Below are 11797 nucleotides of genomic sequence, written 5' to 3' on the forward strand. Positions count from 1 at the left end.
GGCCCTCGGCGCGCGCCGCGATTGGCCGCAGCCCCGGGGTGATTAGCATGCGCCCCGGCCCGTCCCGGAGACCCCGCCCCGGGGAGGTGGGCGGGGCAGGAGCGGGTCACGTGGCGCGCGCCCTCCGACGGCCCCGCCCCCCGTCTCTGGCGAGGCTCCGAGCGCTCCGCGGGGCCTCCCATCCGCTCAGCTGCTCCGATGGCCCTTCGCCCGGAGCTCGGACTCCTGGGTCGGGCCGCCTGAGGTCACCTCTCGCCGCCTCCTAAGGCCCATTCCCCTTGGAACCACGTGGCTGAGGCTCTGCCCCGTGGCGGGGGGGAAGCAGGCGGGAGGCAGGCTGAGGTCTGGAGTTCGTTCAGTCTGTTCTTACTGAGCAACTACTTGGTGCCAACACTGTTCTGAGCGCTGAGGGAGGCGTGGTGAGTAAGATGGACAAATCCCCTGCCTCGGTGGAGCTTACGTTCCGGAGGGGAGACGCATAAACACCAGGGAGGATATTATAACAGTCGACGTGATAAATGTATGGAAAAAACAAAGCACGGTAAACGCGGTGGATAGTGCAGATTTGCACTAATATTGCAAATCTTTACAGTTAGTACAGTTTATTAGGGCGAGAGCGCAGGCGCGCGCAGAGGGGAGGGGCAGAGGGAGCGAGTCCCCAAGTGGACTCTACATGATGAGCCTGCAGGCGGGCAGGGGCCTCCATCACACGACCCTGAGTTCACCCTATGGAAACCGAGAGTCAGATGCGAAACCGACTGGGCCACCAAGGCGCCCCGTGGGGGTTGTAATTTTAATTTTAGAATGCTCTGGGCAGGGATTTTTTCATCTGCTTTGTTCAATTTGTTCACATAATGGTTCACCGGTGTCTGCTGTGTAATATAATATGCAGGCTGACACCTGCTAGGTATTTTTTATTTTTATTTAAAAATAAATAAAGATTTTTAAAGATTTTATTTATATACGAGAGACAGAGAGGCAGAGACGCAGGCAGAGGAAGCAGACTCCCTATAAGGAGCCTGATGCAGGACTTGATCCCTGGACAGGGGATCATGCCCTGAGCCGAAGGCAGACACTCAACAACTGAGCCATCTAGGTGTCCCAATAAATATTTTTTAAATGAATGAATGTTCAAACCCACTCAGCAAGCGTTTACTGAGCGTTTATTAAGTGTGAAGCTGAGGGATCCGAGAGGAACCTTCATGGACTCTTATATTTTAGTGGGGACAATAGGTAATACGAAAAGAAGTTTACAGTTTTGTGACTTGGTCACATTTGAGATGAGACCTGAACCCAGGGATGCAAAGAGCCAAGAGCTTGCTTTCCAAGGAAAGGGCACAGCAAGTGCAGAGATCCTGAAGCAGCAAATCTGGCTAATGGAGCATTAGGATGGCAGTTTAGCTGGGGAATAGTGGAGGGCAGAGGTGAGGTGGTATTCTAGGCTTAGGACTATCCCTTAGGATGTGAGCTCCAGAAGGGCAGGGACATTTACTGTTGGTTTCACAACTCTACCTGCAGTATCTACAATAGCACTTGGCGCTTTAGTAAGTATCTGTTGAATGAACAAGTGTGGGAGAGAGGAATGAATGAAACTCGTAATTAGCCCAGTCAAATCACAAGCATGAGGCATTCCAGGTCAGTGATGGTGAAATTTAACTCTTGTCACCACTAGAGAGCGTCCTTCCACTCACCCACATTTTGGGATAAACCTGAAAGCCCCCACTCATTCCTCCCCAGTTTCTGGGATTCCTCAGAGGCCTTTCTTTTCTTTTCTTTTTTTTTAAAGATTTTATTTATTTATTCATAGAGACAGAGAGAGAGAGGCAGAGGCACAGGCAGAGGGAGAAGCAGGCTCCATGCAGGGAGCCTGACATGGGACTCGATTCAGGGTCCCCAGGATCAAACCCCGGGCTGCAGGCAGCGCTAAACTGCTGTGCCACCAGGGCTGCCCCTCAGAGGCCTTTCTGAGAGTTTTCATGAATACTAGGAAAGTTGGAATTTGAAGCCTCCCCCTCACTGGGCGTGTTTCTTTGATGGCCTTTCTTTGTTCTTCTACTTACCTACTTACCGTCTGTGTTCACACACCACCACCAAAGAGAGACCGTCCCTTTCTGTCTAAAGTACCCCCCATTTCACGTTCTATCACCTCACCCTGTTTTATTTTTTATAGTTCTAATTACTATCTGAAATCACCTACTTAATGTATGTGTTGACCTGTTTGTCCGTGTGCCCACCCTCAGCCTGATGAGCACCCAGACAGCAGTTTGTGTCATTTTATGTTTATTTATTTATTTATTTATTTTTAAATATTTTATTTATTTACTCATGAGGGACAGAGAGAGAAGCAGAGACACAGGCAGAGAGAGAAGCAGGCTCCATGCAAGGAGCCGAACGTGGGACTCGATCCCGGGTCTCCAGGATCAGGCCCTGGGCTGAAAGCGGGCACTAAACTGCTGAGCCACCCGGGCTGCCCAGTTTGTGTCATTTTAAATCACTCCTCTAGGGCAGCCTGGGTGGCTCAGCGGTTTAGCGCCGCCTTCAGCCCAGGTCGTGATCCTGGAGACCCGGGATCGAGTCCCACGTCGGGCTCCCTGCATGGAGCCTGCTTCTCCCTCTGCCTGTGTCTCTGCCTCTCTCTCTCTCAATCCTCTCTGTGTGTTCTCATGAATAAATAAATAAAATCTTTAAAAAAAAAAAAAATTAAATCACTCCTCTAGCACTCCTCAGGGACTCTCGCAGGGTTAGGCACACCCGAAACTCCCAATAGAAGCATGTTCAATGAATAAGATAATGAAAGGTACTTGGGTCTAAGGAATCCCTGCTCAGACAGAACTGGGTACACACAACATTTGGAGGCTGATGGGGCCTGGGGTACGCCAGGCCTGAAAGGGGAAGAGGCTAGAAGCTGTTAGGAGAGATTTGCAGATTTAGAAGGAACAATGGGATCTGGGAAAGGCAGCTCAGCAGGGGGCTTTGGGGCTGGAATGAAGCCAATTTTCCTTTCTCCAACTCCTGTCATGCTCCTCCCCCTCTCCTTCTAATTCTCTGGGGTTTGAATCCTACCATATGCACAGAGCAGAAAAAATTAAAATACTGTCCAGACTTGGAGGGGAGGCATCTGGGCATCCCTGCTTCCGGCCCTAGGTCCTAGAGCCCAGAAGGGCCCGTGGTAACTTTTCCATACCCATGGTAGAACCAGCTGGGACCTGAGATACACCAGCTTCATCCCCCACTAACCAGTGGAGAAGCAGGTTTGGAACCCCAGCTCCAAACACCATGTACGGCTCCCCCTAGTGGCCAGGGAGGTGTGTTCTCAACCTTTGGGGGTTTATGCCCAAAAAGGGCAAACAATTTTTCAGTCAACTTTGTGAATGAGCAGATAGAGATCCAACTGAAAGGATTGCTGCAAGCTGCGCCATCACTGTGGCTAATGGGTACAGCCTAGGGCTGACCAAAGATGCCCTGAGCTGCCTTTGGAGATTCAAGCTCCACATAACATAGGATGAAAAAAAGTTAACATTTAAGTCTTACTTACCAATGACAGGTACTATGTTAAGCCCTTTGTTATTAAATAATTTATATATTTATGATAAGTACGTAATATACAAATGTAACATATATAATGTGATATATAATATTAAATATAATTAATGTGTTATTAAAATATAGTTATATACTCTTTACACATATTTTTAATTTTTTTATTTGTTTTTTAAAAGATTTAGGGATCCCTGGGTGGCTTAGCAGTTTAGCGCCTGCCTTCGGCCCAGGGCGTGATCCTGGAGTCCGTGGATCGAGTCCCACGTCGGGCTCCCTGCATAGAGCCTGCTTCTCCCTCTGCCTGTGTCTCTGCCTCTCTCTCTGTGTCTCTTATGAATAAATAAATAAAATCTTTAAAAAAAAAGATTTTATTTTTGGGGTGTCTGGGTGGCTTAGTCGGTTAAGTGACCGACTTCTGGTTTGGGCTCAGTTCACTCTCTCAGGGCCCTGAGATCCAGCCCCCGTATTGGGCTTCATTCACACTAGGTGCCCCTCCCAGTGCTTTCTCTCTCTCTCAAAGAAAAAAAAATTTTATTTTTTATTTTTTAAAGATTTTATTTATTTATTTATTCAGAGAGAGAGAGAGAGAGAGAGACAGGCAGAGGGAGAAGCAGGCTCCATGCAGGGAGCCCGATGTGGGACTTGATTCCGGGTCTCCAGGATCACACCCCAGGCTGCAGGCGACGCTAAACCGCTGCGCCACCGGAGCTGCCCGAAAATTTTTTTAAAATTTTCATGTGACCTCTATGTCCAACATGCGGCTCAAACCCATAAACCCTAGATCAAGAGTCACATGCTCCACTGACTGAGCCAGCCAGGTAGGTGCCCACATAGTATATATTAAGTTTATTAAGTTATTTCATTATTTATTATTCTATTATATTGAATATATTATATTTAACTCTGGAATTTTTTACAACCCATGGTATTAATATCACCATTTTACAGATGGAAACGTGCAGAAAACCAATAAGTAGTACTACAGTACATTAAACCCAGCTGGTGAGTTTCCAGAACCTGGGATTTAACCACCACCAAAGTCATACTGCCCCTGCATCTCTGGAGGTATTTTGTTCAAATGCAAGTTACTAAAACCCATCCAAGCAGTTTAGTTCTAGTAAGTTCTTCAGGCAAATTTTGAGAATCACTGAACTAGATGAGCCTTTGTATTTAAGTACTTTTAATCTTTTACAATTGGTTTACCAATGTTCCCTTGGGCACGCAGTTGGACTGTGACCTTGGGCAACTTACTTAACCTGTCTGAACCCCCAATCCTCTTAGCAAAAATGGAGATATTACAAATATCATACACCCTGAAAATGGACACTTAATCACTTCCTTTTTTTTTTTTTTTTTTTTAAGATTTTATTTATTGGGACGCCTGGATGGCTCAGCGGTTGAGCATCTGCCTTCAGCTCAGCGGAATTCTGGGATGAGTCCCCCATCGGGTTCCTGGGTTCCCCGTGGGGAGCCTGCTTCCCTCTCTGCCTATGTCTCTGCCTCTCTCTTTATGTCTCTCATGAATAAATGAATAAAATCTTAAAAAATAAAAAGAGAGTACTGTATTGGAGCCCATCATGGTCGCTTGCTTCTGTTTATTTCCTTCTCTCATCTACACCTCCCCCTCTGCTCTAAGGTTTAAGACCCCTAGATTAGGGACACCTGGCTGGCTCAAAAGAGGATGTCTCTCAATCTAGCGTTCATGAGTTTGAGCCCCACAATGGGTGTAGAAATTACCAAAAATAAAAAAACCCACCCTAAATTGATAATAATAAAAACAGCCGGGCAGCCCCGGTGGCGCAGTGGTTTGGCGCCGCCTGCAGTCCGGGGTGTGATCCTGTCGACCTGGGATCGAGTCCCACATCGGGCTCCCTGCATGGAGCCTGCTTCTCCCTCTGCCTGTGTCTCTGCCTCTCTCTCGCTCTCTGTGAATGAATAAATAAATAAATTAAAAAAAAAAAAAAACAGCCACCATTTCTTGAGCTCAAGCCTCTACAGAACAGTGCTTGTATACCTGATAATGGGAAGCTCACTCTTTCCAGAAACCATGCATTTCTGTACTGGTTATTTTATTTTATTTTATTTTATTTTATTTTATTTTATTTTATTTATTTTATTTTATTTTATTTTATTTTATTTTATTATTTTATTATTTTATTTTAAGATTTATTTACTCATGAGAGACACAGAGAGGCAGAGACATAGGCAGAGGAAGAAGCAGGCTGTATGCAGGGAGCCTGATGTGGGACTCAATCCTGGGACTCAGGGATCACGCCCTGAGCTGAAGGCAGATGCTCAACCGCTCAGCCACCCAGGCATCCCTGTACTGGTTATTTTTAACAGTTCAAAAGTTTTCCTTGTATGGAGTTGGAGCTGGTATAGGCCTGCCTGATTCCCACTATGTTCCACATAGAATGTGTGAAATCCCTCTACTGCCCAGCCCTGATGCCAACACCACAAGAACATCTGTTTTGTTGTTTCTTTTTTAAGATTTTATTTATTTATTCATGAGAGACACAGAGAGAGGCAGAGACACAGGCGGAGGAAGAAGCAGGCTCCCCAAGGGGAGCCCGATGCGGAACTCGATCCCAGGACCCCAGGATCATGACCTGAGCTGAAGGCAGATGCTCAGCCGCTGAGCCACTCAGCGTCCCTCCACAAGACATCTGGAAGGCACTTTATTTAGTAAGTGATCCAGAAGGCTCTCAGAATCCAAGAACTGGGTGTAGAAAGCTGAAAACAAAGTGCGGTAACTGTCAAGGGACAGGTTGCACAATTCAAAATTAAGATATATGGACTCCAGGGCAGCCCTGGTGGCCCAGCGGTTTGGTGCCGCCTTCACCCCGGAGTGTGATCCTGGAGACCCGGGATCGCGTCCCACGTCAGGCTTCCTGCATGGAGCCTGCTTCTCCCTCTGCCTGTGTCTCTGCCTCTCTCTCCCTCTCTCTCTGTCTGTCATGAATAAATAAAATCTTAAAAAAAAAAAAAAGATATATGGACTCCAGTGTTTTTTTTTTTTTTTTTTTTTTTTTTAAATGAGAGACACCGAGAGAGGTGGAGACACGGGCAGAGGGAGAAGCAGGCTCCATGCAGGGAGCCTGATGTGGGACTCGATCCCGGGTCTCCAGGATCACACCCTGGGCTAAAGGCGGCACTAAACTGCTGAGCCACCTGGGCTGCCCTCCAGTATTGATTTCCAAATAATTCTCTGGGCCTGGAGCTCAGAGACTTTATCAAGGAATCCCTGTTCTGTCTCCCTAGTCCTTCCTGGGCTTGTGGGGCTCACTCTTCCACCTGGTCAGGAGCCATTACTAGGTTCTGTTTGTGTTTGTGCCTATGCCTTTTATGGGCGGTGCTTTTTATGTTCTGGCTAGAAATCATTGCCAACCCCAAGGTCATGAAGATATTCACTTATGTTTTAAAACTTTAAAACGTAACTAAATAAATCTTTTTTTTTTTTTAAGTTTTAAAAAGATTTTATTTGGGAACCTGGGTGGCTCAGTGGGTGAGTGTCTGCCTTCGACAGGGGGGGTCCTGGGATCGAGTTCCACATCAGGCTCCCCTCAGGGAGCCTGCTTCTCCCTCTGCCTATGTCTCTACCTCTCTCTTTGTGTGTCTCTCATAAATTAAAAAAAAAAATAAAATCTTTTAAAAATAATAAAAAATAAATCTTACTTTCTAAAAAAAAAAATTAAACGTTTTCTTGGATGATCTAGCATCCTCTGTTAGCAAAACAAGACCAATCAGGCCACGCTCTAGAGACCGAGTACCTGAGATCAGGGAGGACTGCTATGAATTGAATTACATCCCTGCAAAAAGATACATTGGGGGAAAAAAAAAAGATATGCTGCAGTCCTACCTCCCAGTACCACAGAATGTGATCTTATTTGGAGATAGGGTCTTTACAGAGGTAATCAAGTTAAAATGAGGTCCTAATCCAATATGATTGGTGTCCTTATAAAATGGGGAAATTAGGACACACACAGGCATACCCAGGGGGCAGATGATGTGGAGAGATGCAGGGAGAAGAATGGCCATCCATAAGTCAAGGAATGCATGAGGTTACCCGAAGCCAGGAAAGAGGCCTGGAACTGGTCCTTTTATATAGCAGAGGTAACATGCTGTCGACATCTTGATTTCTGGTTTCTGGCCCTCAGAAGTGTGAGACAACACATTTCAGTTATTCTCTGTCATTCAGGATGTAATACTTTGTTACAGCAGCCCTAAGAACTGAATACAAGTACCCTAGAGTTAACTGAGGTGGGGTCTCTAGTCAACCAAGGGAGAAGAGTTCTGATGGGTTTGTCAGGGGGCTGCAAGTATATTCAACATGTCAACAGAGATTAGGAAAGGACACAGACTTTGGAGCTAGGTAAACCTAGATCTGAATCCCAGCTTTGTTAGTTTATAACTGCAATTTGAGGCAAGCAACCCAACCTCTCTAAGTCCCATCTGCCAAATGGGAATAGCAGTGAGACTTGACACAATGGGTTGCACCATGAACAAACATTTGTCAGGTAGTTAGCACAATGCCCAGTAAACTGTGGTTACTATTTTCCCCTCTTGTGGGATCATGCTGTTCTTGATGAAAGGGGATTGTCTCATTGCAAATATAATGAATTGGCTAATTCGTGAGTATTTATGAAAGGCAGACTATCAGTGAGAATCCAGCTGGGAAAAACAGACAGAGTAGGGGAATCTATACATGGAATGGCTTCATAGGCAGTGGAAGAGGCAAACAGGATGGGCAGGCACCCACAGGCTAGCAACAGTAGGAGCACCTTGATCACCTCTGGCCTTTCTGATATGTGGGAGGGTCTGGAGTCCCCAGAAAGAAGCTACACCCAGAAAGAAGCTGCACCCAGAAAGAAGCTGCACCCAGAAAGAAGCTGCCTGGTGGGAGGTGGAGACACAGGAAATGCAGCTGCTGCTGGAGATGTTACCTCAGGCCCGTGGAGAGGGAGAAATACCCTGGCTTCTCCTTTCTTCCCACCCACCTGGCTTCTCTCGCTGCCTCCCACTGGCCAGTCTGTGCAGGAAGCCAGTTGATTTGGCAGCTTGCTGGTGTTGGCAAAGCAGAGAAAGGGCAAGGAATGGAGTTGAGGGCAGACAGGCCCAGGCTCAGCACCAGGGATTGGAATTTACATTTCATCTCTGTGAGCCTGATTCTCCATCTGGAAAGTGAGGATAATAGGAGTATCTATGCAGAGACTAGTTGAGTGCATACAATAAGATAACACGTGTTAACAGTTGAGCCCAGTGCCTGGCACATAGTAGGGAGTACCCTATAAGTGTGAATAACAAGCTCATTAGCCATTTTCTGCTCCTACCTTAAGGAGGGAAGAGGACAGAGGCCTGGGAATAAATTCAAGGTACAGGAACAGTCCTGGTGCTGCTGATATTTTTATCTCAGACATGTGCCCATCTGTCCCCTCTCCATTCTAAGCTGGTGACTCTGTCAGTCTCCTTTTAGAAACCCTGAGTCAGGGCTGACCATACAGAGTTCAGGGGAGCTGGGAGTTTGGTCTCCATGCTCCTTCAAAAGGATTTCAAATCCCCTAGACTCTAAGCTGATGTCTCTGCCTCCAACTGCTGCCAAACCTTCCTGGCCTCCCCCAGTCCAGGGCTAAGCCATCTCCAGGATCTTTCTTTGTATAATTAAAAAGAAAAATAGAACAGCCAATGTTGCCAAACATGTATTTAAAGGGACATCGGGGGTTCAGGGAGTGAAAAATAAAAATGTCTGAGGTTTAAATTAAAAGTCTCCATGCTCAGAGGTCTCCTGACCCTGGGATTTCTCCTCTGCTGGATTGCCTTTAATCCCCTGTCCTGACTTGTAAAAGCTTTTTAGACTGAAGGCATTTATTTCTCAGAGAAGTGTTCCAGCCTAATCATGTAAAAATGCCCAGGATCCCAGGAACAGCCTGTCAAGTATGATGTGGTTGTGTGGGGCCCCAGGGAGAGTGGGGAAGTTTTTTTTTGTTTGTTTTTGTTTTTTGTGTGTGTGGGGGGAGAATGAGTCCTTGCTTTCCTTCACTATGCCCTTCCCCCACCACATCTAATCCATCAGAAAACTCGGTGGACTATAGCTCTTAACATCTTAAAACCTGAGCACTTCTGTCCAGGGGCATCCCTTTTATGTTACCCAGGCCCCCACCATCACTCACTCAGAAGTCTGCAGCGACCTGCTCCCTGGTGCCTCTGCTTCTACTCTTGATCCTCCTAAAGCCATTCTGTAACAGCAACCAGAAAAATCTTTCTAAAACAAATCTGATCCTGTCCCTTGCCTGGTTGATTAGTTTCCTATTGCTGCTGCAACAAATTACCACAAATTTCTTTCCTGGCTTAAAATGATACAAATTTATTCTCTCACAGTTTAGAAGCTGTGAGATGAATCATAAGGGGTTAAGACTAAGGCACTAGCAGGCTGGTTCCTTCTGGAAGCTCTAAGGACAAATGCATTTCCCTGCCTTTTCCAGCATCTAGTGGCTGCCTGGATTCCTTGGCTTGTGGCCTCTTCCTCCTCCTTCAAAGCACATTTGTCCAATCTCCTCTGTTGCCACATCTCCTTTTCCCTCTGACCCTCCTGTCTGCCTCTGATAAGATCTCCTGTGTTTATATTGGGTCCATCTGGATAATCTGGGATAATCTCCCCATCTCAAAACCTCAGTCTTGATCACATCTGCAAAGCCTCTTCTGCAGTAACTATGCAGTAACATAGTTACAAGTTCCAGGGATTAGAATGTGGACATCTTTTGAGGTTCATTATTCAGACTCCCACACTGCTTAAAGCCCTCCAGTAAAACCCAAGCTCCTTACCCTTAATGGGATCACCTTATCTGATCTAGCCCTTTCCTATTTTTCTCAGGCTCTCCCCTAACTAACTTGCTTTTCACTGTTCTTTCCAGAGGTCAACTCCATTCTTGTCACAAGGCCTCTGCACATGCTGTTCCGTCTGCCTAAATGCTCTTCCCCCAGTTCTTCACAGGGCTGGCTACTTCTTCCCTTTCAGACTTCAGCTCCAATGTCGCCCTCTCAGAGAGGTCTTTCCCTGTCTTACCCACTTCTCCCTGCATCCCTGCAGTCTCTCAGTCTCTCAAGTCACCTGTGTTTACTTACAACCTGTTTTTTTGTTTTTGTTTTTGTTTTGTTTTGTTTTTTTTTTTTTTAGCTTATTAACTGTCTTTCTTCCCCATTAGAAAGTGAGCAAATGAGAGAAGAACCCTTCCTTCCTTGTTCACTGCTACCTCCTCAGTGACTGGTAAGCAGTAGATCCTTGATAAATGCTTATTCAATGGTTGCATGGATGGGTGATGATCTGGACAACCAATCTGGTCTCTGAGCTTCAATGTCCAGGATTCAGGCTCAGGATGGAGGTAGGTCAGACAGGCAGGAGGGTGCAACGTTTAATGAGTACTTCCTGTGTGCCAGGCCCTGTGCTAGTCCTTCCTTCATGCGATTCAACATTTATTGAAACACCTGCAGTGTGCCAGGCCTGGTGCAAGTTATTTATTCATGCATTATTTATTCAATTCAAAGAGCATTTACTAAAAACAAAAAACAAAACAAACAAAAAACAAAGAGCATTTACTGGGTGTCTACTGAATGCTAGGCCATGTACATTTATCAAACCTCTATTGTATACCAGCTGTCTCAAATCAGTGCCTAGGTACAGACTAGTTCAATAAATGCCTGAATCAATGAATGTCCTCAAGGAGCGCCTAGTCTTCCTGCTAAAATGGTCTGTGAATAAATAACTCTAACACACAAAGATAAGACAATAATGTGGGTGTGTTCAGAGGGCAGAGGGGCCCCTTATCACCTTGTACTGGCAGGTACCTTGCTCAGAGTCTTATCTTCTTACCTGGGAACCAGCTCTTTGAAGGTCAGGTAGACTTGCCCCTCACTCACCTGCCTCTCCATACCCTGGGCAACTGGGAAGGACCTGAGCACGTGCTCAGTCACTGCCTGTTATCTGATTCCTGCTGCTTCTCCTGCCAATGGTTGTTCCTTCACTCATATGCCAGGCAAGAGGGTAACAGCCAGGTCCCACCCCTGGTGCTGCTGGATGGGAGCTGGAGGCTCTGACAAGCTGCCTACCCTCCATTTGGCCCGACTTCCAGCTTAAATGAAGAATTTGGTCCTATTCCCTTGGTATAACCCTTTGACTGGACTTCTTTTTTTTTTTTTTTTTAGATTTTATTAATTTATTCATGAGAGACAGAGAGAGAGAGAGAGAGGCAGAGACACAGGCAGA

The 11797-nt window shown here is 46.1% G+C and overlaps 1 long non-coding RNA gene across 1 annotated transcript; it reads left to right on the forward strand.

Annotated features, from left to right (window-relative positions):
• Positions 1–120: 120 nt before the first annotated feature.
• On the forward strand, positions 121–5115 carry LOC140619267 (uncharacterized). The gene is made up of 3 exons (XR_012019177.1): positions 121–419; positions 4489–4605; positions 4903–5115. It is a non-coding gene; the product is annotated as an uncharacterized lncRNA (long non-coding RNA).
• Positions 5116–11797: the final 6682 nt, after the last annotated feature.

The sequence above is a fragment of the Canis lupus genome, chromosome 27 (genome assembly GCF_048164855.1).
Source record: "Canis lupus baileyi chromosome 27, mCanLup2.hap1, whole genome shotgun sequence".
In the NCBI taxonomy this organism is placed as follows: Eukaryota; Metazoa; Chordata; class Mammalia; order Carnivora; family Canidae; genus Canis; species Canis lupus.